The following is a 20037-nucleotide window of genomic DNA, read 5'->3' as shown; positions in this document are numbered from 1 at the left end:
CGGTTTCTAACCGATGTTTCGAACGGGTTGCCACCCTTGGTGCTTTGGGCTATTCGTCTTCCTTATCTTCCTTGAGCCTCAGCCAGTCGTTCTGTGATGGAGGGTCGGGCCATCTTCCCTTGGCGTGCAATGCTCCATAAATCACCTTCCTGATTAGATCACCTGGCACGATGTATGTGGGGTTCTTGTTGCCCATTTTCACCAGATTATCATGTATATAAGCTGCATTATTGATTACCTTTGGCTTGCTCTTCTGCATTGCCCAGGTGAATGTTGTGGCAATTGCTACAGGCGGCATCCTGTACTTTTGTGGCTGCTTTGTAAACATATGGAAATATTGATTGTACAGCTGACTCATGATTTCCACTTTGGCGTTGGCAATGTCTTCAAAGGTGTAGTTGGATTTCTTTTTTGTGTACACCTTTACTTTGTCTCTTCTTGTGGTTACACTATCCCCTTTGTTGGAGAGGTCTAGTGCAGCTGCCACTACTCTCTCTGTGATTAGAATCTCCGTGCCTGGCTTGCCCTGCAGATCCGTTACTCTGGCCACTCCATCTTCTTTGATTGTCGTCACAAATTCTCATACTCTTTTTATGTCAATACCTGCCGGCAATGCTTCAAAATAATTGTGGAGATCAATCTTCTCCAGATACTCTGCCATCTTTCTTCTGACGAACTCATTGAGCTCCCACGGTAGCATTGGTAGCTCTATCACATTTCCTGCGATGTCTTTGAACACGCCCTTGTAAATCTTTAGATCATTTGACTCTAGCAGATCTTCTCGGATCCATGTGTTGGTTGGCTTTAGATTTCCTTCTGGTATGACGAAGGGCTCTACTTCTTCCAAGTAATCCTTTATGGTCATCCTTTTCTTCTTTGCCGGTGACTTTGCAGCTGCCATAGATCCTGTTGCACTCAGTAGTCCGAAGTTAGAGTTTTTTCCATATCAGCTGAGAAACTGAGTTTTAACTATCCAAATGACTTGAAAATTGAAAATAAAACTTAAAAGGAACTTGGGCAACTGTGCATGTGCTCACAGTGCATTTCTGGCAAAAATTTATCATCTAGACATCCTACGCGTAGGATGTCTTTTTCATCAGAATTTGGTGATACTTGACATGCTGGTGGTCCTTGGCCTGTACAACATGGCTTTGTGATTGGATTTGGGTTTGGGCATCAAAAAGTGGATTTTTGGGCAGATTCAGGCTCTAGGTTCACAAATTGGGTAGAATCTCCACAACAGGTGACAAATGACATCCAAATGGGTTGAAAATTGATATATGGGCTCCTTGGACCATGGTAATGACTCCCATGATGTCATTCTTTGCACAGAAGGTCAGAAACATTCTTGAGACATCCTACGCGTATGATGTCTATTTCATCAAAATGGCTTGGGATTTGTTCTATGGGTAGTGCTTGGCATGGGGAACATGGCCATGCTCTTGGATTTTGATTTGGACAAGAATTGATGTTGGGAAGACCTTGGGTAGTGTTTTTGGGCTCAAAAAGTGTATCTTGAAGGTGTTGGGGGTCAAATTGATTAGAATGGCTTCAAACTTGATATATGAGCTCTTGAAGATGATAAGAAAAGATCTGGAATGTAAAAATACCCTCTGTAGACCAAAAAATGTCAAATAGACATCCTACGCGTAGGATGTCTACTTCATCAATTTTTGGAAGTAACCACACAGGTTGGTTGGCTATGTGCTCATGAATGTGTTGTGTAAGTTTCATGTGATTTGGACAAGATTTGGTAGGTCTATGGCCTATTATTGCCTCTATGTCCTAACTTTGCATTTTTTCATGCATATGAGGTCAATGTTGGTCCAAATGTGATGAAACTTGGTGGCTAGCATGTAAAGGCTATTCAAAAAATGTGTGTGATGAAAATTGTTGGGTTTTGTGCCCAGAAATGGCCTTGATACATCCTACGCGTAGGATGTCTCCTGATGATTTTTTCATGGAATCTGGCACTGGTGTCTGCCCTTAGTCCCCCTGAGTCCCTTTTAAGCCTAATTTCAACAAAAAAGTCAAATGGATAGAAAGTAACTCCCTGTGTGGATTTCAGAGCCTCCGAGCCATTTTCTGACGTTTGGAGTGCTTTTCGATGATGAAATTTCTTGATGTTGGTCTCCATAGCTTCCCGATCCCTTGGGGATCCTTGCCGTATGGTTTTTGTCGACTTTGGCTTCATCGGATCTCCATTTGGAAATTTGTCGCTCTAGAAGCACCCGTGGTTGCGTTTACATGTCTTTGATGATTTGTGGTGGTCTACCACCATAGGACTTGGTTGTTGATGGTCTAGGAAGCCGCTCGTGAAGTTTGGTGGCAAACGGACATGCGGTTTGGCCGCGAGAGCTATTTGACGCTTTGTGTGCTTGATGCCGTTTCTGAAGTTTAGTGCCACTTCGGGTCACCTTTTGGTCATGTGGGCTACATAAACTTGTCGAGAATGTCGAGATGCTCCTACCCATGAATTTTGGTAGCATTTGGGCGTCTTTCCGCCGATTTCTTATTTGGTGGCCTCTTGCGGGATTCTAGGAATTAGGGTTTTTCCCTATGGTTTTCTACTGCCTTTGGACATCCAAGACTGGTCTCCTATGCTAGGGTAAGCTGCCGATGAAGCCTCATTTCTTTTGGGTTAGCCGTTAGGTGGCCACTTCTAGTTGTAGGTCTCTACTGCCCGCTTTCTCTGTGAACCCTACGCTAGTTTTTGCGACAAAACGACAAACATGCGCGAAAAGCTCAAGGTGGTGAGCCTACCTCTCATGTATGAAGCCCGTCGGGTAGTCGTGCGCGTCGTAGAAGCTACTAGAAGTTCCGCTCGCTCTAGGTGGTAGAAGCTCTCTCTCAAAGGTCAATAGTGGAAATGAGCTAAAAATGAAGGGAAAAATTCTTATAATGGGGGTCCCCGAACCACTTTTCATGAAATTTGACATGTGCTCCCAACTTCTTGCGAGATACGGTTTAGGCTCAAAAATTTCTTGATTTGGACTCCATTTGCCCTGTTTACCAGAAATTTGGCATTTCGGTCAAAATTTGGCCAAAACACGCTTTCCGCTCCATTCTCATAATTGCACCCCCACTGTACCATAGGTTTTCTTATAGTCACTGATCATCCTCATATTTTTTGTTTTTCATTGCGAGTGTTTTTCACTTGCTTTTTGTATTTTTGAAGTTTTTCTGCCGAAAATTAGCAAAATTAAAAGGAAAATAGCAAATCCAACCCAAAAAATCCCCAAAAATCATAATAAATCAAAAACATCGCCGCAAATGCAACTTTTATGGCCGGATTTCTCCGTTTCATCAATATTTTGCCCGAAAAATGGCTATTTCTACTTATATACACACACCTAGGGGCTTGATTTGGCATATACCTGTAGATTCATGTTGTATAAGGGCATATGTACTTGGGTTAGTCCAGAAAATTTTGCAATCAAACAACAACCGTTAAAAATAGTCAAAAATCATGCCCTTTTTTGCTCTTTCTGCTATTGGGTCCGCATTTGAGAATGCCTCCCCCCCTCCTAGCCGGAGTCCTCTCGGACGACAAGGTATCACCTCGGAGTATGTGCCATGCATAGGTTGAAAAATTTGTGCTAATGCTTGGCCGTGTAATGTGGCCCTATTTTATGCATACTCGGTCAATGCATGGAAAAATTAATGCTGTGCAAGAGAAGGGTATAAGCAAGATGCTTATTGGCATTCGCTATCGAGGTTTCCTGTTTTCTTTGCAAGTAAAAGTTGTAACTCTATTGCTGTTTGTTTGATTGTCTTTCTTGCAAAAATCTCTTGCTTTGCAGCTACTGTTGATATGGCCGTAGTTGTCTCGTTGGAGAGAATTGGCTTGGCCAGAATGGCCGTAGACCATATCTCTTTTGCTTTCCAGTGGTAGCTTGTCTTTGCCGGTTTAGGGTTTATTGCTACTGCATTGGTTGCCATTGTTTTGTTGCTGATGAGAATCCACATAAATCGGTGTGTTGGTTGCAAATGCAGTTGTTTGCCTACCGATATTGCTTGTACTGAAGGGAGTTCCTTTTGCTTTGGCTTCGGGATCCAGATGCGAGTCGTATTTGAGTTATTGTTGAGCATTTTCTTTGGGATCCATATCTGTTTTATGCCCTTGGTGTTTGGTTGAACTATCGGCTTATGTTGACTTCCTCCATTGTCTTGTTTTCTGTCTGCCATGTCATTTCTATCCTTCTGCACCCATACTTGTTTCTCTTGTTTTGGTAACCTAGATCTTTGCACTGCGGTTTGTGACTTCGTATGAATGTAGTGAGCATGGTTTGCAGTTTCTTGTTTGTTAGCCTTGGGTATCATGTTGTTTTTTGGTGGCACCCTTGCTTTTGGCTCTTTTTCCAGTGATTGCATTGCTAGCAGCTGATTATTCTGGGGTTGCTGAGCAAAGGCTATCACCTGTTGTTCTTGTCCATGCTGGATTTTGACTGCATTTGCATTCCAATCTATATGCACATTGTACTCTTTTTGCCAAGGTTGTCCCAACAACATTGGGTGTTGTGTGCTTTCATCCTCGACTACATAAAATTTGTGTGGGTAAATATATTGATGTATTTGTACATGCAATATAATCCAGCCCAATGTTTTCAACGAGTGTGATGTACTACTTTCCAGCACTTGTGGAGTAGGGTGAAGTTGACCTGTGGACTTGAGTTGTTTGTATAAATTAAATTTGCTTGAGCTCCAGAATCAAGCAATGCCGTCGATTCAACTTGATTGCTACCCACTTTGACTGCAATTATTGGCTCCACTATGTCTTCATCAAACCTCGTTAGTCAGATGGCATTGATTCGCAATGGTGCTCCACATTGTTGTTGTTGTCGCAGAAGTCTTCTTTTTGCAATGTGTTCTTGTGCTTCTGCTTGAGCTTCTTCTCGTACCCTCTGTTTCTCCTTCATTCGTTGTTTTCCTTGATGGATTTGTTGAAGCATATCCTGTGTTAGTGGTAAATGATATTTCTTCAATCGATACCCACTAATCCAATTTGGAATTTCTTCACCTGCTAATGTAGCAAGCTTGACAGCTCCGCTTTGTGATAGGTCACTAATCACAAAGGGTCCCATCCCTCGCTTTTTAAGTTTCTTGGCATGTTGCTTCAAAGTATAAAGTACATAATCACCTGTTTTGAACTCTTTCGTGCGCACATGCTTGTCAAAAAACTCTTTTTGTCTTGTCTTTTTAGCATAGATTGAAGCTACAGCTCTCAAGCGAAGTTCATCTAGTTTTTCAAGGTCATCTATTCTTAAAGAGAGCTCATTCCCTGTCCATTCTAAGCGTTTAGCTACTCGTAGAGTTGGAATTAAAAACTCTATGGGTAATATAGCATTTAGGCCAAACACCATGTTGTACGGTGTCGTTCCTATCGATGTTTTGTAAGCTATCCTATATGCCCATAGTGTTGAGTGTAGCTGCTGATCCCAATCTGTTATTGACTCTGACACAATTTTAGTGAGAACCGTGCATAGTGTTTTATTTGTGGCCTCAGCTTGTCCATTTGCCTGTGGATGGTATGGAGCAGATTTCCTATGTATGACCATGAATTCCTCAAGCAGATATTCAGTGACTTCATTAAGAAAATGTGTTCCACGATCACTGACAATTTCTATTGGTAAACTGTATTGTATAAAACCATTCTCATACAAAAATTGTGCAGTGGTCTGTGCATTTTCTTTAACGTGGAACATGTATGACTATCCCGGACTGACAAAATGCTCAGGTGATTTACACTCAAACTCAAACACTATAAATCATGGTTTTTCTCAAGCTTATCTATTGTCATGTGTATATATGCAGGGCTTCAAACAAGCGGATACAGAGCATGTGTCACATGTGGACCTAGACTTAATGCACGTCGGGCGCCCTCATTGAAGAAGAAAATCTATGAAGGTCATCAAGCATATCTTCTAGAGAATCATGAGTTAGGCAACAGATTTTTGGGAAGAGATCCATCGAGGATGTCTGCACAAGCATGGTTAGAGGAGAAGGAGATGTGTGATGATGGTTTGCCCACAAGAATGAAGAGACTCTCTCTATGGTATGAGTTACCATATTGGCCCAGACTCATGATCAATCACTTGCTCGATCTAATGCACATATTCAAGAATGTGGATAATTTGTTGTGAGACCATCTGACCGGCAAGAAAGATATTTTGGGAGCCAAGGTTGACCTTAGAAATGTGGATTTTATGGATCAATATTGGCTGTAGAGAGCACCCGATAGATCGATAAAACTGCCATGGATTTTGACAGGAGTACAAGAACGCAAAGTAACAGAGACCATTCGATCTGTGCGGACCCCCACTGGTGTAATGCGCTTTGAACGTGTGTCACTAAAGAAGGGAAGCTTACCGGTTTGAAGTCACACGACTGGCATAAAATGTGTCAGGTATGTTTGAAGTGGAATATATCATAGTGGGAATTGTGTAACAAATTTGTGTGTGGACTTTAATATCATTGATAGACGTGTTTTGTAGTTTATTTTACAAGTGGCCATTGAGGAATGATTGTCTCCAGACGTCCGTAACACAATCTAAAAACTTGCAAAGTTGGTGTAATGGATCTCACAAAAGGATATCAATGTAGACTCCATACCATTCACCAAACTAAACGCTGTGGAGGTTGTGTGCATGTTTGAGAAACACTTTCCTACTACCATGCTAACCATTCAGGTGCATCTTCTCGTTCACATAGATTATGAGGTGGAAATAGCTAGCACAATAAATTTTAGATCGATGTTCTTTTTAGAACGCTTCATGAAAATTCTCAAGGGATATGTGCGTCAGAAGGCACGTCCAGAGGGTAGCATGGTAGAAGGTTGGCTGGTATCAGAGCCCCTAGTTTACATTGGAGAGTGGCTAGATGGATTTGATAAAGCCCGGGACATGCTATGGTGAACCATAGATAATGAGCACATATCTAGGATTGTCATGTGTAATCTCAGTGTTGAGAAGAAGATGATGGAAGATCTAGAGGCTAAAATCAACTGATTTCGCATGCTTCACATTCTAGTGATGCAAAAGTGATTTCACAATACAAGGATGCAAAGCAAGAGCGACAAAGGGCACAAATCGAGTGGAGAAGGGGAAGACGACGCCGATGCATTATCCGGCGATTCTGGAGAGCCTACCAACACTCATGAAATTAAGATGGTTGCACAACCAATTGAAAAGCGCACATCAGTGCGGTAAAGAAGTGACTGAGGAGGAGTGGGAGTATTCGCGGGTTTGCACGACCAAGATAAGTTTGCAATGTATGACTAGTGACTTTCTAGATGTTTGAACGGCCACTCATAATCTTTGTTGGTTGTAGTATAAGTCATATACAGTAGCATGGTGTAAAGGTTGACATTTTAGGGTGCAACAGATTGACAAAAAGCGTTTTACTCAAGATGGTGGAATCATGGAAAATTTTGAACAGTCTACTTGACGACGGTCCTCTTATGCAGATCCTGTGGTGGCGGAACTCACTTACTTCGGCACGCTACAAGAGATTTTGAGGATTGATTACAGAGGATTTTTTCTCGACTTGTTCGACATGCAATGGTTCAAGATAAACATGGAGGGTCACAACGCTACTATCCGCATAGGAGAGTCTGGTTTCCTTGAGGCGGATTCAACTAAAAAATGGACCGCCTAAGAGACACTTTCGTACTACCCGAGCATTGTGAACAAGTAATTATGTAAACAGTTAACATCCAATTCTAGAAGCTATGTGCTTGGAAGCTCTCATGTAAGTTATATGTCTCTAGCAGGTGATATTTCATCCTACAAAATCTACATCAAACTGGTGGTATGTCATAGAGGTAGCCCCTCGTAGTGCATAGACGTATGAGGGCTACCATGTACCAATCACAGCGGCATCAATGGAGGAGATCAAAGAAGATGCTCAGTCAGAAGTCGTTGAGGTAGTGCCAGACGAGCATCAAATTGTTACTCTCTATGTGGTGCATGCAGAGGTTCTAGAAAATGAAACGGAGGACATCTGCCTAAATGGAGAGCTCTATATAGAACAGTCGCATTCGACTTGGCGAGGATAGGGCATAAAGAACAGATGCAAGGCATACGGCTAGTGGAGCTAAAAGAAATTGCTATAGACAATGTAGACCTGCACCCGCCCTCCAATGACTGGGACGTGGTGATGACAAAGCTAGCCGGATTGAGGGCACAATCCATGGCTTCAGAGAAAGAAATGACGACTCTCAAAGCCACTGAAGAACAGATCAAAAAAGAAGTAGATTCTCTGCAGGCACAAAGACAAAGGCAAAAAGAGAGAGAAGATGAGACCTGCAGGCCAGCTTGGCAACGGCTCTAAAAAACTGCCAAGCAATGGAAGAAGTAAATCAGGAAGCAGTAAAAAGAATACAAGCAGATGAAGAAGAGTGTCAGCAGCTCAGTAAGTCATTGCGAGATGCTGAAAGAGAAAGAGATAATCTGACACTACAGCTGGCCGAAGAATCGAAAGAAGTAGAGGCCATGAGGAATGCCAAGGAAAAAGCAGAGATAGAACAAGAAGCAAGCCTGGATGAAGTCCTTGAGCTCAAGGACCAATTAAAAGTCAAAGATCAAACCATCCAGAGACTGCGAGCATCACGTGCTAGAGTCAGAGCTACGAGCTCGACTCAAATCATTTCCGAGAGTCAACTATATGAAGAGCAAATGCAGGAACTTCACAAGGAGCTGACTCTCGAGAAAAAGCAGAGATTGATGATGGCTGAGGGTTCTATAGTAATGCAAACAAGAATGGAGGAGGGCCAAAAATCCCTGCAAGAAGAAGTGGAAAGCATAAAGATAAAGCTCGAGGAGGCAAAAAGAGTAAACGTTGAACTTAATGACCTCCTCGTGACTATGGGCGGAGAAGCTGAAGCGGAAAAGCAAACACTCCTCAAGCAAATTGAGGAGTTGAAAGGCCATCAAGGAGGTGAGGCAGAAAGTTCAGGGCCAGCCGCCAATGAGGGCATCGACCTCGAAAATGTGGCAGATCCTGTGGACACACCCATGCAAGAGGAAAGCATAGCAGGATCCTCTCAAGAGCCTCAGGATCTAACACAAGAAGAGGAGGAAAATTTGTGTAAGGCAAAAGAGGAAGAGCTCAGAGAAAACACGAAGGAAGCCTTGGAGTGGGAGCAGAGGGTCTTCAAATCTATGACCATCCAGAAGATCGACGCCAGCAATCTCAGGCGTGAGTGGCTTCAACCCTCTCTCCCATATCCATTGCTGAAATATGAGGCACCTACAATAAACAAGCGGATCAGAGAAGAGCCAACGGAACCTCTCTACAATGCAGACACCTCGAAGCCAGAAGGAGTTAAGCTTATAGTGGATTCTCATCCAAAGTGGAGGAAGGCTTGGCTTAAAAAGTACCCACAATACCTAATCCACCTGGTAGAGGCACCTAAAGATATCAGAGACAATCTCAGTTTCTGTCCTCTACCAAGGGTTAGGACGTGGAAGGCACAGGAAATTTTGCAAAGAAGCCAACCCACTTGGCTGAACTACCCAAAGTTGCCACGCGTGAAGGCAGGCCCAGAGAATAAGTGTCCAATACATGGTGAAAACCCTAACGGGCGCCATAAATTTTTTCATTGGCTCACCTGACCTTCCATGCATTATGATGAGGAAAATTTGCAGAACCATCTTAGCAGTATTCGAGACCTTCAAGCCAGGCTAGGTGACCGAGAGCATATTCTTCTTCCAGGATACATACAGATGCGCCTATGATCTGTCATGTCAGCCTTCAAAGGAGGTGATACACGCGCTGTATGAAAGAATCATGTTTCTACCATCCTATCACCTCCAGTCTTTTGAAGAAGCATTCTATACGGGGTTCTTCACCATGAATATAGACATCTTTGGCCCAACAATGTTGAACCTACATGCCAGGTACGAATCACTGCTAAAGATGCGGGAAACGATAAGATGAATCAACAGATCAAGGCCATGTCGGGGACAACATGAGCAAGGAGGGGGGGAGTGTTAGAAGCTGGACACACCCCACGACAGTAACTACTCGGAGGACTCTTATTTTTTGTAATTATTCATTCATTGAGGAAAACCTGATTTTTCACCTTGTAATTATTGGGACTTACAGAAGTTTCCAGATCGTATCCCAGTTTTGATAGTTAGATTGAGTAGATGGTTGATTTTGGAACTTTAGGGTTTGAGAAATTGTAAGGTATATATACCACTTTTTGACCTTAATGAAAAAACCTTTTGTCATTTTAAAAAACAAGTTTGAAGTCTGTGAGTGAGTGTACTATGTACGAGAGAGAGAGAGTGTGAGCTTCATCTTGACGCTATGTGTGCTCCGGTGGTCGGAACCGAGTGCGGAGAAGTCAGTGTGTTGCCCCCGACGAGAGCTACGCGCCGATACCTACATTGCGCGCGTACGGTCCGGTTTTGCGAGCTCCTTCTACGAGCTTCATCGGTTGTTTGGGTGAGCATACGTTGTCCGATTTTTCATTGCATCATATCCACACATTCACATTGAGTAGAACTACACATTAGGCACTTTAGATTTCGGAAACGAAGACCTGCAGATTTCGGCCAGACATCCTACATGTTTCTGCACCGGGTGTTTTGGGTCGGGATTTTGGTTCATAGACCTTAGGGAGAGTGACCTATTGGTATTAGTAGGGTCTCCTTCAAGTTCTATGGTGTTTCGAGATTGTTTGATGGGTGTTCGGCTCTAGAAAGTGTTGTAGGAAGTTTCCTCTTATGCACTCTTGAAGGCTGTGACTTAGACAATTGGTAGTGACCTCTGTAGGAATTAGTTAGGAGTCGGTCGAGTGTAGGTTGACACCTTATGCTTGCTTCCACCCGCCTGCGGGTCGAGCTTCGTCCTTAGCTAACATTACATGTTATGTGAGTTCTTTTTTCGTATAGTCTGCATCTAGCAGGTCCAAAAATTCATAGTAGGCCTCATCTAGTCCTTTTTGCTCAGATTCAGGCTTGGCCTCTTCTTGTTTGTTCTCAGCTTCCTTGTCTTCTGGTGGAGGGCTGCTAGGAGGTGGTGAGGGCGGTGGTGATGGCTGTGGGTTGGGTTTAGGGCTATCTGGTAAAGCTGCAGCTTTTCCCTTTAAGTCTTTGTCTGCTTTTGTTTTACTTTCTCTTTCTTGGCTTTCTTGTTCACCTAGCAGTTTCTGCCTTATCTATTCTACTTCCTCCTTTGTGAAAGGTACATGGGGAATGTTTTCCGCTGCAGCATCAAGAATCTCGAAATTTTTTATGTAATCTTCAAAGCGGTCCCTTTGCACTCTTCTGGATGATCCGGACATAGACTCAAGAGATGGCTTCCAGAGTTCGTTTAAATCACCCTTGAGGGTCTCTCTGCTCGAAAACTCTCCATCAGCCTCTCTAGTCTTGCCGCTTTTTGTGACCTTGTCTCTTTGGCTGGCACTTGAGCAAACTCTTTCTTTCCTTTCTTCTGCTAGGTTTGCTTCTCTTCAAATGGCTCTAGCCGTCTTTTCAACCTCGTAGCCACCCTTGGTGCCCTTTGTGGCTCATATTCCTTGTCTTCTTTTACTCTTAGCCAATCATTCTGCGATGGGGGGTCAGGCCACCTTCCTTTAGCGTGTAGTGCCCCATATACCACCTTGGTGATCAATTCTCCTGGCACTATGTAGGTTGGCTTTTTGCTGCCCATCTTTACTAAGTTGTCATGTATGTATGCCGTATAGTTGATTATCTTTGGGGTGCCTTTTGTCATTGCCCAAGTAAACGTTGTGGCAATTGCACCTGGCGCCATCCTGTACTTGTGTGGCCTCTTCGTGCACATGTGGAAGTACTGGTTGTACAACTGGCTCATGATTTCCACCTTTGGGTTGGCAATGTCTTCAAAGGTGTAATTTTCCTTTTTCTCTTTGTACACCTTGACTTCATCCTTTCTTTTTGTTACACTGTCTCCCTCATTGGAGAGGTCTAGTGCATGGGCTACAACCCTCTCGTGATTATGATCTCTGTATCTGGTCTGCCTTGTAAATCTATTACCTTGGCCACTCCATCCTCTTTCATGATTGTTACAAACTCCCATATTCTTTTGATGTCCACCCCTGCCGGTATTTCTTCGAAGTAGTTGTGGAGGTCAATTTTCTCCAAGTAGCCGGCCATCTTGCTTCATACAAACTCGTTGAGTTCTCTCGGCAGCATTGGTAGCTCTATGACATTGCCTTCATTGTCCTTGAATACTCCCTGGTAGATCTTTAGGTCATTGGACTCTAACAGATCCTCTTGTATCCAGGTGCTGGTGGGCTTTAGTGTTCCTTCTGGAATGACAAAGGGTTCCACTTCGTCCAGATAATCTTTGATGGTCATTCTTTTCCTCTTTGCCGGTGACTTCGAGGCCGCCATAGATCTCGTTGCACTCAGTAGTCCGATGTTAGTGTTTTTTCCATATTAGCTGCGAAACTGAGTTTTACTTATCCAAATGACTTAAAAATTGAAAATAAAGCTTAAAAGGAACTTGTGAAGCTGTGCATGTGCTCACAGTGCAAATCTGGCCAAATATTTCCATCTAGATATCCTACGCGTAGGATGTCTTTTTCATCAGAATTGGTTCATATTTGACATGCAGGTAGTGTAAGGCTCATGGAACATGGATATATACTTGGATTTGAATTTGGATATCGAAAAGTGGATTTTTGGGCTGATTTAGCCTTTAGGTCACAATTTTGGTAGAATGTCCATCATAGGTAACAATGGATGTCCAAATGGGATGAAAATTGGTATATGGGCTCATTGCACCATGGTATTGGCTCCCATGATGTCATTCCTCGCACAGAAGGCTAAATTTATGCTGGAGACATCCTACACGTAGGATGTCTTTTTCATCAAAATGACATGAAACTTGTTCTGTGGGTTGTCCTTGGCCTATGGAACATGGCCATGTTCTTGGATTTGAATTTGGACAAGATTTGATGCTTGTAAGGCTCTGTGAGGTGTTTTTGGGCTCAAAAAGTGTATCTTGAGGGTGTTGGGGGTCAAAAGTGATTAGAATGGCTTCAAACTTGATATATGGGCTCCTGATGATGAGGTGATTGGATCTGGAATGATAAAACATCCCTTGCATGCCAAAAAGGTCAAATAGACATCCTACGCGTAGGATGTCTAATTCATCATTTTTTCTCCCTGACCACACAGATTGTTTGCTGATGTGTTGGTGAATGTGTTGTGCAAGTTTCATGGGATTTGGACAAGATTTGGTAGGTCTTTGGCCCATTATTGCCTCTATGCCGTAGCTTTGCATTTTTTCATGCATATGAGGTCAAACTTGTTCCAAATGTGATGAAACTTGGTGTATGGTTTGTAAATGTCATTCAGAACATGTGCATGATAAAAAATGTTGGAGTTTGTGCCAAAAAGTTCCCTTGAGACATCCTACGCATAGGATGTCTCCTAGTGATTTTTTCAATGCTGGTGCTCCCAGTGCTTGCCCTTTGCCCCCCTATCCCTTTTGAGCCTAATTTCAACAAAAAAGTCAAATGGATAGAGTATAACTCCCTGTGTGGACTTCAGAGCCTCCGAGCCGTTTTTTGACTTTTGGAGTGCTTTTTGGCGATGAAATTTCTTGATGTTGGTCTCCATAGCTTCCGGATCCCTTGGGGATCCTTGCCGTATGGTTTTTGTCGATTTTGGCTTCACCGGAGCTCCATTTGGCAATTTGTCGCTCTAGAAGCACCCGTGGTTGCGTTTACATACCTTTGATGATTTGTGGTGGTCTACCACCATAGGACTTGGTTGTTGATGGTCTAAGAAAGCCGCTCGTGAAGTTTGGTGGCAAATGGACTTGCGGTTTGGCCGCAAGTGCAATTTGACGTTTTGTGTGTCTGATGCCGTTTCTGAAGTTTAGTGCCGTTTCGGGTCACTTTTTGGTCATGCGGGTCATATAGACTTGTCGAGCATGTCGAGATGCTCCTACCCATGAATTTTGGTAGCATTTGGTCGCCGTTTCGCCGATTTCCCATTTGGTGGCCTCTTGCGGGTTTCTGGGAATTAGAGTTTTTCCTAATGGTTTCCTACTGCCTTTGGCTATCCAGGACTGGTCTCCTAGACTAGGGTAAGCTGCTGATGAAGTCTTGTTGCTTTTGAGTTAGCCGTTAGGCCACCGTCTCTACTTGTAGGTCTCTACCGCTCGCTTTGTGTGTGACCCCTACGCTAGTTTTCACGACATAATGACAAACATGCGCGAAAAGCTCAAGGTGGTGAGCCTACCTCTCATGTCTGGAGCTTGTCGGGTATTTGTACGCGTCGTAGAAGCTGCTGGAAGGTCGATCCGCTCTTACGTGGTAGAAGCTCTCTCCACAAAGTCAATAGTGAGAATGAGCTAAAAATGGGGTGAAAATTTCTTATAATGGAGGTTCCCGGCCCATTTTTCATGAAATTTGACATGTGCTCCTATCTTCTTGCGAGATGCGGTTTAGGCTCAAAAATTTCTTGATTTGGACTCCATTTGCTTTGTTTACCAGAAATTTGGCATTTCGGTCAAAACCTGGCCAAAACACGCTTTCCGCTCCAGTCTCATAATTGCATCCCCATCGTACCATAGGTTTTCCTATAGTCACTGATCATCACCATATCTTTTGTTTTTCATTACGACTTTTTTTCACCTGCTTTTTGTATTTTTGAAGTTTTTTTGACGAAAATTAGCAAAATGAAAAGGAAAATAGCAAATCAAACCCAAAAAATCTCCAAAAATCATAATAAATCACAAACATCACCGCAACACATTATATACACTCACATGCAATTTTTATGACCGGATTTCTTCGTTTTACCAATATTTTTCTTGAAAAATGGCTATTTCTACTTATATACACACACCTAGGGGCTTGATTTGGCGTTTGGCCCCATATACCTATAGCTTCATGCTGTATAAGGGCATATATACATGCGTTACTCCAGAAAATTTGGCAATCAAACAACAACCCTTAAAATAGTCAAAAATCATGCTCTTTTTCGCAGTTTCTGTCATTGGTTCCGCATTTGAGAGTGCCTCTAGAATGCCTCCCCTCCTCCTAGCCGGAGTCCTCCCGGATGACAAGGTATCGCCTTGGAGTATGTGCCGTGCATAGGTTGAAACAATTGTGCTAATGCCTGGCCGATTAATGTGGCCCTACTTTATGCATACTCGGTCAATGCATGGAAAAATTTATGCTGTGCAAGAGAAGGGAATAAGCAAGTTGCTTATTGGAATTTGTCATCGAGGTTTCCTGCTTTCTTTGCAAGTAAGAGCTGTAACTCTACTTCTCTCTGTTTAATTGTCTTTTTTGCAAAAGGCAATTGCTTTGCCGACACTGTTGAATGAGTCGTAGCTGTTTCTAAGGATAGAATTGGCTGGGCCTTAATGGCAATGGGCCATATTGCCTTTGCTTGCCATTGGTATTTTGTTGGTGCCTGTTTTTGTAGATTGTTTGGCACTTTCTTGTTTGCCACAGGTTTGTTTTTTATTGTCATCCACATATGTCGGTTTTCATTTTTGAAATGCAGCTGTCTGCTTTTCGTTGTTTCTTGTACTGAAGGGAGTTTCCTTTGCTTTTGCTTTGGTATCTAAATGTGAGTGACATTTGGGTTATGGCTAAGCATTTTCTTTGGGATCCATATCTATTTTATGACCCTGGGTTGTGGTTGAACAGTCTGCTTCGGTGGAATCTTTTTATTGCAATGTTGTGTGTCTGCCATGTCATTTCTATCTTTCCGTATCCATACTTGTTTACCTTGTTTTGGTAGCCTAGATCTTTCCATTGCGGCCGGTGACTTCATATGTCTGTAAGTAGCACAGTTGGCTTTTACCTGATTATTGGTCTCGGGTATCATGTTGTTCTTGAATGGAATTTGTGCTTTTGGCTTTGTTTCCAGTGATTGCATGGCTTGCAGTTGATCATGCTTGTATTGTTGAGCAAAAGCTATCACCTGTTGTTCATGTTCATGTTGAATTTTGACCGCCTTTGCTTTCCAATCTATTTGCACATTGTACTCTTTTTGCCAAGGTTGCCCCAACATCATTGGGTGTTGTGTGCTTTCTTCTGTCACCACATAGAATTTGTGTGGGTAAATATATTGATGTATCTGTACATGCAATATAGTTGATCCCAATGTTTTTAACGGGTGTGATGTGCTACTTTCCAGCACTTGAGGAGTAGGATGAAGTTGACCTGTTGGTATAATTCGTTAGAGATCAAATTTGCTTGAGCACCCGAATCAAGCAATGCTGTTGATTCAACTTGATTGCTGCCCACTTTGACTGCAATTATTGGCTCCATTGTTTCCTCCTCCATCTTCGTCAGTCGAATGGCATTGATTCTCAATGGTGGTCCACGTTGTTGTTGTTGTTGTTGTAGAAGCCTTGTTTTTGCAATGCGTTCTTGTGATTCGGCTTGAGCTTCTTCTCGTAGTCTCTGTTTTTTCTTTGTTTGTTGTTTTCCTTGATGAATTTGTTGGAGCATCTTGTGTGTGAGTGGTAGATGATACCTCCTCAGTCGACATCCACTAATCCAGTTTGGCATTTCTTCACCTGCTAATGTAGCAAGCTTGATAGCTCCACTTTGTGATAGATCACTAATCACAAATGGTCCCATCCCTCGCTTTTTAAGTTTCTTGGCATGTTGCTCCAAGGTATAAACAAGTACGTAATCACCTGTTTTGAAATCTTTGGTACGCACATGTTTGCCAAAAAATTCTTTTTGTCTTCTCTTTTTAGCATAGATTGAAGTGACAGCTTGTAAGCGTAGTTCATCTATCTTTTCAAGATCATCAATTCTGGAAGAGAGCTCATGCCCTGTCCATTCTAGATTTTTGTTACTCGTAGAGTTGGAATTAAAAACTCTATGGGTAGTATAGCATTTAGGCCAAACACCATGTTGTATGGTGTTGTTCCTATCGATGTTTTGTAAGCTACCCTGTATGCCCATAGTGTTGAGTGTAGCTGCTGATCCCAATCTGTTCTTGATTTTGACACTATTTTAGTGAGAACCGTGTATAGTGTTTTATTAGTGGCTTCAGCTTGCCCATTGGCCTGTGGATGGTATGGTGCGGATTTCCTATGTATGACCATGAATTCCTCTAGCAAATATTCAATGACTTCATTGAGAAAATGTGTTCCACGTTCACTGACAATTTCTATTGGTAATCCGTAACGTACAAAAACATTCTCATACAAAAATTGTGTCGTGGTGCGTGCATCTGCTTTTTGTGTTGCCTTGGCTTCGACCCATTTTGTGAGATAGTTCGTAGAGCCACAATGATATATTGGGTATGGGTGCGATATGCAGGGGGTGATATAGGTCCCACAAAGTCAATGCCCCATTTTGCAAATGCTCTTGCTCCCATCATTGGCTGTAATGGCATCTCATCTTTTTTTATTGGCATCTTGGTGCGTTGACATGTGTCACAACGCTTTACAAACTCTTTAGCATCCATGTGCAATGTAGGCCACCAAATTCCTGCGGTTAAGACAATTTTTGTCGTCTTATCGCCCGAAAAATGGCCTCCACTTATTCTGCTATGTGCATGTTCTAGAATCAGCAGGTATTCGCTTTCACTTGCACAGATTCCAAGTTGATTGTCCTTACCTCGCTTATAGAGTTGGTTCCTAATTAACTGAAAGTCACGAGCTTTGAGCTCTATAGCTTTTTCCCGTGCTCTTGTGATGTTCTCAGGGAACGTCCTGGTGGTTAAGAAGTCAATGATATATTGACTCCATGCAGGTGCTATGTTTACCTGAAACAAAGTTGTGTGATCCACTGGTCGTTTGGCACTACATATAGTACAATTGGTAACATAAGAATGTGTGTCCGCATACATAGTTGGCCAATAAACCCCGACTGTTTCAGTCTCTGGTGTGTCTTCATTGTTGAGCAATGAAATGCACAACCCTGGACATGTGCCTCTTCAAGGTAGCACTCGAATTCTTCCGGATTTATACATAATCGTAGGATTAGGTCCGATCCAAGATGATACAGCCGTCCTACTATCAACTGGAAGTTTTTTGTTTGTCGAATTGTTTGTTGTTTGGATCTGCATTCCGTATTATCAAACCCACTTCGGAAGCAAAGAATGCTAACAATTTCCTAAGACCATTTGGGTACCATTTCAATGTTGAAAAGATAAGCATCTGGTATGTCATCATCTACACCTTTAGGAGCTTCCCCGTTGTGTATCCTTGAAAGATGATCCGCTCGTAGATGGGTTTTACCCTTTTTGACCACCACTGTGAAGTCAAATTCTAGCAATATAATAAACCAGCGTACGATTCTCCCTGTATTGCAAGGTTTATTTATTAGGTACAAAACAGCTTGATGATCTGTGAGGAACACAAATTTGTTTGCAAGCAAATAATGCCGAAATTTCTTTACAGCATAAATCATTCCTAACCCTTCCCGCTCGGTTGTTGTGTAGTTCTTTTCTGCACTGTTTAATTGTCGACTCGCATAGCAAACCGGAAAATCCATTTTTTCATCTCCAGGTTGAGCTAGAATACTTCCAATTGCATATGCTGAAGCATCAATGTGCACATGGAATATCTTTCCCCAATCTGGTGCCTTTAGTACAGGTGCTGATATAAGGTTTTCCTTCAGCTTTTGGAATGAACTTTCACACTCCTCGGTCCACTCAAAATTGACTAGCAAACGATACAGAGGTTGTGCAATAACCGCATACATGTATATGAATCTTCGATAATATCCGCAGTGTCCCATGAAGGATTGCACTTGTTTCGCATTAGTAGGCTTGGGTAGGTCTACAATGACTTTGACTTTGTCTAGGTCATTGGTTATGCCATTTCTTGAGATAATGTGTCCTAAGATTCATCCTTGCTTAGCCATAAACGCACACTTTTTCGGGTTAAGGTAGATTCGATATGTCCTGCACTTTTCAAAGACTTTTTGCAAATGGTCAATATGTTCCTCTCGTAGAAGAGAGTGTACACACAGATCATGCATGTAAATTTCTAAGCATATTCTTAGGTATTCCTTGAATGCATGAGTCATTAACCTTTGGAAAGTGGATGGTGCGTTAGTTAAGCCAAATGGCATAACTCGATACGCATAAACCCCCCATTCTATGGCAAACGCTGTTTTGTGTTGATCCTCCCTGGCTATTGCCAGTTGGTTGTATCCTAAAAACCCATCCAGAAAGGAATAAGCCCGTTTCCCGGCCACTCGCTCAAGGACATGTTCTGTGATCGGCAAGGGATAATTATCCCTTATGGTTGCTGTATTCACCTTCTTGAGGTTTACACACACTCGCAGTTTTCCATTCTTTTTGGCAACTACCACAATGGGTGACACCCAATCTGTATGTTCAATCTCATAGATGAATTCCGCTTCCATCAGTTTATCAATCTCTTCTTTGATTCGTTTAGCAAATGTGTCATTATATGTATAAGGACGTTGTTTGCTAGGTTTTGCATCCGATTTCAAAGGAAGTGTATGTTGACATATCAACGGATTAACCCCTTTGAGGTCTTTATAGGACCAAGCGAGCACATCTTTATACTTCTTGAGAAGTTGTGTTAGCTGTTCTTCCTCTTCAGGCTTTAAATCGTTAGCTATATAGACCGGCTGAGGCTTTTCAACTGGTTCTGCGAAGTCTATCTTTTTTGCATTTTCAAGCCCATCGTAGGATTCTTGGTTGGTTCTTTCCCTGACTGGTGGTGTCATTATGATTTTTTTGCCCTGGATGTAAATTTTTGATAGTGCGATGGTACATTCATGTTCCCCTTTTCTGACTCCCCTTTACCATCGCTATCTGCTTCAATGGTCCATATCTCTCTCAAAGACCGTTTCAGTTCTTGGTATTTCTATTTACGCTCCAGTTTGGTCCACTCTTGGTCTTTTTTTGTTTCTTTTTTTTATTTTTGAGATTTTTGTGCTTTTGTTTCGGTTTTAGCTTTTCGTACCTGTTTTATTTCCTCTTGCGTTTTTTCTATTCGATTTTTTGAGAATCTTCATGATATTTGATCTTTTACACAATCCTCTTCTTTTACAAGCATCAAATAGTGAGTTTTACCTTTTATCCTGGGCATCAG

The sequence above is a fragment of the Adiantum capillus-veneris genome, chromosome 7 (assembly GCF_014529385.1).
Source record: "Adiantum capillus-veneris isolate H3 chromosome 7, ASM1452938v2, whole genome shotgun sequence".
Classification (NCBI taxonomy): domain Eukaryota; kingdom Viridiplantae; phylum Streptophyta; class Polypodiopsida; order Polypodiales; family Pteridaceae; genus Adiantum; species Adiantum capillus-veneris.
Note: the sequence above shows the minus strand (reverse complement) of the source record.